This window comes from Seriola dumerili, unplaced genomic scaffold (genome assembly GCF_002260705.1).
Source record: "Seriola dumerili isolate Sdu_G_001 unplaced genomic scaffold, Sdu_1.0 BDQW01000018.1, whole genome shotgun sequence".
Lineage (NCBI taxonomy): Eukaryota > Metazoa > Chordata > Actinopteri > Carangiformes > Carangidae > Seriola > Seriola dumerili.
Genome location: NW_019174273.1, coordinates 726058 through 732172, shown reverse-complemented (window position 1 = coordinate 732172; position 6115 = coordinate 726058).

Sequence of the window (6115 nt, the reverse complement as noted above, 5' to 3'; positions counted from 1 at the left end):
CATTGCACTTCATCTTTAAACCAGAATCTACCGTTTAAACCAACATGTCTCACGTTTAGGATGCTTCCCTCACCTTCTCATGCTGTTTGTGCACATTGGGTCCTCACAAGTATAGACAGCAAGACCACACAGACCCTTGCATACAGTATACAGACACTCAAACACACCCTCATGCAAACAGTGACACTTCCAGTATATTCAGGGCATCAAGGCTTCAGTCCTACTGACACCCAGGGGAACTTGTGTCCTTTGTCAAAGCAACTGGTTCTGCCACACTGGCAGCTTCAGCTAGGAGGCAGCCAGAGAGTGTGTGTGTGTGTGTGTGTGTGTGTGAGAGAGAGAGAGAGGGAGAGAGGGAGAGAGACATCACTGTATATATGTGTTCTGTGTGATCACATCCAAATGTAAAACCACTTACAGTCATACTTGCACCGTTTGATTGACAGCTGAGCTCTAGCAACAGCTACGAGTCCTTAGCAACAAGGATGGAGACAAGATGCATCAGCACTTAATCAGTCATCTTGAAACAGGCGGATTTTCCCAGCAGGGACTGAAGCCAAAACAATGATTGCTTCGTGTTGGAAACCTCCACATTGCTCTATAAAAACCTGATGTGTTCACACTTTTCTTGACAGGATTCATTTGAAGCTGATACCAGCTTTTTATTAACTAGCAGTTTTATTATATTTTTATCTCTTACATCATCTTTCATATTTCAGTTGGAGGATGTGAGTCAAAACTAGGGCAATTATTGTCTTTTTTCTCATCTCTTGTTTTTGCTTGTCAATTCTCATTTCTTTCATTAGTCTTTTTGACAGAATGAAGTTTGTCCCTCGGGTTCACCTTCTATATTCTAAGACAAACTGGCTCCAGTACAGCAGCAGCCACAAGAAACTGAAACCTTCGTGATTCATATCTGGAAAACTCGCCAGTGCGCTCTACGTTTTAGTTTTAGTTGTAATCTCTGCTGTCTAAAAACTTCAGTCCTCTCCATCCGGCTGTTACTACACACACTTCTGAGCCAACCACCACCCATCGACTCAAGCCTCCTCTTTATTTACCCTGCAAATGTTTAGGGCTTATGGGAAACGGTGTTCATTAAAAGCAGATAAAACACAGAAATACTGAATAATCAATGATATTGGAGCCTTTTTTTTTCTAATCTAAACATGTGGACTGAGCCACTCAAGGCTGGATATTAAACATCAGTGGCATTTCGTACGAGGTTTTCTTGCTTGTGGAACAGAACCCGCTTGCTCCAGTTCATAATTATTATCATAAAACCCATTCCAAAAAGAAAAAAGAAAAAGAAAAATTATAAAAATAATTAAATAGTGGAATTGGGATGCGAACAGTAGCCTCTCATATCATGTCAGACAGTTTGTATTTCTCTTCAGATCTGTATTTTTAATTAGGATTAGTTCCTATTTATGGTCACGGGTAACTCAGTAGCTTTCAAGAACCCCCATTAAATAATTCCTAATTCCTTAATTAATAATAACTAACTGTTTCAAAAGGAGATTCAAAACATTCTCTGCTTCCAGCTCTACTTACTGCACCACATTTTTCTTGTTCAACTTTCTAATAACTAGTCAACCCAAACCTTTATTAACATTTATTTCTTTGTGATTTACCGTTTGTCTACTGTGTGATTTCACTTTCACAAATCCACTCTGGCTCTTTCAGTTGACTCTGCTGCTACTTGAGGCCCCTGCTGTCCTCTCTCTCGTGTGTGTGTGTGTGTGTGTGCGCGCGCGCGTGTGTGTGTGTGTGTGTGTGTGCGTGTGTGTTACGGGCCCTCTAACATTGCTAGCGTCAAAAATTGTCCTTCTGAGGTTCAGTGATGTTCCTCCATGTGTGTGCGAGTGCGTCTCATCTCCAGCCTCTGGCACGGTCAGGTCTGATTTCTATCACTACGCTCTTTGGACGGCCAAGGAAACGGTTTGCTCTGCCTCTGCAATGCACCAGTCATCCGTTTCTTCTTCCACTCAGGTATCTTCTCATTAACTCTTCTACACGTCCATCTGTGCGTCCACTCATCCATCATGGGTCCCCTGTGCTGTAAATCATCTCCATCCCAGATGTGCACTGCCTGCCCTGCAGTTACCGTACCTATAATCCCCTGGCTCATATCACTACAGTTCAGCACATGGTCGCCCAGCTCATCATCCTCATCTGATTTCACAGCTGTATGTGCGCCACATCTTAACATGTCAGATCTCATCGGACGCTTTGAGTCTAAATCCCATCGGGATTGTTCCAGGGGAGCCCATGTGTCGATGCGTTGCGTTGATTAAAATAGATTTCAGTCATAGAGCGTTTGTTATGACTCAGTACCAGTGTCCTGTCCTGTATTACCAACAAGGTAATCCTCAGATTGAAGCACGCACCCCAAAAAGGCCGTGCCATTTTCAACACCTCTGTGTGTTTACATATAGGACACTACCCACTGCAAGTGGAAGCAACAATAGAAGCGTTATCAGAAATGAACAAGTCAAGATTTGAACGGAAACTGCAGCATCAGCATCCTGATTTGTAGAAAAGGAAATATGAACAGTCAGAGCTCAGGTGTATAGTTTTTTAAAAACAGCCAGGCTACCTCATGTTGTCATTTAAAGCTGCCAATGTGTAAGGTTGCAACTTTTCAAATGCATGCACCCTGATGTTGGATATTTGGTTGTGTATAGACAACATATTTAGATAAGGAAAGACTAAGGTACACAAAAGGGTGAGGATTTAGTAAGTGATCAAATGTTGAAGATAAAACATAAGGATCATCTTTTTTTTGCTTGGCAAGTTCCATCCAACAACTGTAAATTGCATGAATGTGGTTGAGTCAGGCTGCTCCTGCATTTTTTTCACGGGGGTTTTTGGTTTTGTCTAAAGAGGACACTCATTTAAATAAAGTGATCAACAAGTCAAGGCAATACTTTACAAGAGTTTGAGGTAATATCTCAGCTTTTAAAAATGTTCTTTCACAACTTTTATTGGACCCCGATTTGTTTTTTTTTTCGAGATCTCCACAGGAAATCAAGGTTAATATTTCATTTACCCCTTCAGAAGACAGCTTGTTGGATTAATCTGGGAAAAACAGCATCCCTCTATGACTAAGTGTTGTCGTCTCATCAATGTGTAATATGTTGTCCCCTGTGTGAGACAAGCTAAACTTAACTGCAAACCAAACTTGCATATTGTATCTTGCATCTACATGGTACAGTATCTTGTTTTTTGTTACACTAACAAAGCAGGAACACAGTGTTTGAGCCCAGGGGAGTCAGACACAGTCAAAGTTCCTCACCAAACACAAGTGTATTCATCATCGGTTTTTGCCAGGAGGCAGTGTGTACCCATTACTGGCTGCATTGACCACACCACTGGAGAGGGTCAGGCAATATTTTCCATTAGGAGCATGGAGTTGCTTTGTGTGGAGCAGCTTTAGAGTTATGGACATAGGCTTTTTAGAGCATGCTGGACACTTACGGGAGGTTTATTGTTCCCAAGACATAAGAGTGCTCCAGTTATGGCTATAGGGGATAAACTCTCAACATAAAAGAGGATGGTTAGACATTTTAAAACGGAAAAGGGTTCAAAAGGGCCTCTGCGTTTCTTTTTGGATTAGGGTTATTTATGTTTAAGTACAGCTTCTTGTCTGTGTGTCTATTACCTTTTACATTCTGCTTTTACACTAATTTCCCCCCTTCATACTGCACAATACTAAGAATCTCTGAATCCTCTTTTATGCAGAGCCATATGGCTTTTTTTTTCATTTTATTGTGTTTTGAAAAGTCTTTGTAGCGTCACAACTCTCAGTTTAAGAAAGCAAAGGTCATGCACTTTAAAGTAATGTTTTTTAACGATTTAGGCCAGGAAATGGGAGATTATGGTGAGTTCATGGCTTATTTGTGATAATTCAATATTTAGAATACCATAAGGCCTCTATAACTTTTGAGCCAGGCTTGGTTTTTTTGTCGGTCAGTTGACCAGCTTGATCCAGAATTAAATATCTGGACAACTATTGGAGGGAGCGCTATGAAATACCGTACAGACATTCATGATTCCCATAGGATGAATCCTAATGACTTTGGTTATCCACTGTACTGCCTTCATGATGATTTCTGTTCTCCATGGGACAAATTATAATAACCTAGTATGAACTAATTCCTTTCCTTGTATAACCTGGCCCTTAGTTATGTTAAGACATTCAAATTTCCCTTATAGCTGTAATGTGTTGAACCGCTTCAGGTTTCTCTGAGACAATTTCCTTTTTGGTTGCTGTTGCGCTTGTTATGAGTTGCTAAAAGCAAATCAAAATGAGAGGGCCGATGTAGAATAGCAGCTGCCAAATAAATACCATCATTTTATGGATTTAAGCAGCCAGGCTGCAGGAACAAATTCACTGAAGATAAGATATTAAACTTTCTGACATTTTCATTAAAAGGCAAACTTGTACGTTGTTTTATCTTGTCTATTACCTGTTTTGTTTGTCTGTTCTTTCCAATCATTTGTGTCATTACTTGTCTGTTGAATTTTGTGCCCAAAGTGTTTTAATCTCAGAGGAGACACTGTGGTAAAGGACAATAAACAAGGCTAAGTATTTTCTTTATGGAAAACCACCATTCATCTAATATGAGTAACTGTACTGCTGAAAATATGTTAATACTCATGAACTCTTCACAGGATGAATGGGATGGAAATCAAGGTAAAAATGAGATTATTTACTGCTGCCGTTAAAGAATGAAATGTAAAAACCCTATTTGCTTTTTTAAAATTATATTGGGGGATGTATTTTTCATGCTGAATGTCAATATAAAATAGTAAAAACAAAAAACATATTGTTATACAGCAGGGAGGGTAAAATGCTTCTCTGTTTTATGTATTACAATTCTTGGCACCCTGTGGTCCAAGTCAAGTGCATTTAAACAGCCCTGAATCACAGTTACAGCCTCAGCCTTCACAATTTAACAAGGAAAGAAAGGTAAAAAAACAAATAGATATAGTGAAATAAAAACAGGGTTATCCCACATTCAGGTTTTCTATGGAAGCCAAGACGGGGATAAATACTGATAGAGCACAGAACAAACACAATAGGACTAGAGAGTTAAACATTTGGATCAAATAATCAATATAGAAATGACACCAAATGATATTAGCACTTGATTATAATTAACAGCTGCAACCATAACCAACATTTTAGGTTTTGTTGGGATTCAGAAGCTGGAATTCACTAACACCTGTAACTTAAATTTGGGAAAAGATGCTTCAGGGATGAGTCCATGGGAGTTATCGCTCACTTTATTAGAAATATAACACCAGATATCATCAGTGTACAAGTAAATTAATAGCAATAAATAGAGGCCCAGAGTAGTGCCTTGTGGTACACAAAAGTTTACATTACAATATTATGAGGTCAGTTATTGAATTTTCTAACATGGTTCCTCATAAACAGGACTTAACCATTGTTGTAAATAGTTTTTTGGACTTACATCCGCTAAGCTGGCTGGCTTTGGTCCAGTTATCTGACAGTCAATAGTTTCATGCTGTTGGTTACTCATGGAAAAGCAGCATTGATTGCAAAGGAAAGTGTGGCAGAAATAGCTCAAAGCCAATATGACCACTCTCCCACTTTGCCTCACTCTCTCTTACACACAAAATTGACTTTACTTTTCCAGAACTAAAATACTGTTCGTCTGTTCTCCTATAAAATGATCCATGTGTAAAATCTTCCTGTATTCTTTGAGTTTGCAGAAGATTTTTTCTAGATTCTATAAATAAACTTCTAAAAATGTTCTGAAGCTCGATAACCACTAAGGATCCTCATACAAACAACTGGACATGAACCAGGGACATTTTGATTGATGCTTGGCCCCTTAACCCCTTAACCCCTTAACCCCGGCCGGCCCCAGCCCCAGCCCCTGCCCCAATTTAATAACACTCAAAAGTTAAAATTTGCTACTTCGTGCAGTTGACTCAGACTCCTTTTGTTGCCACTCTCCTGTGCTTGTCAACAATCAGTGAGATTGACCGTCACTGTGATCTCCCTCACCCTCTCCTTCACGCCCTTCTGCCTCCATTAGGACCCTGGCACCCTGATAAGATACATGGGTGGCCATGAGGA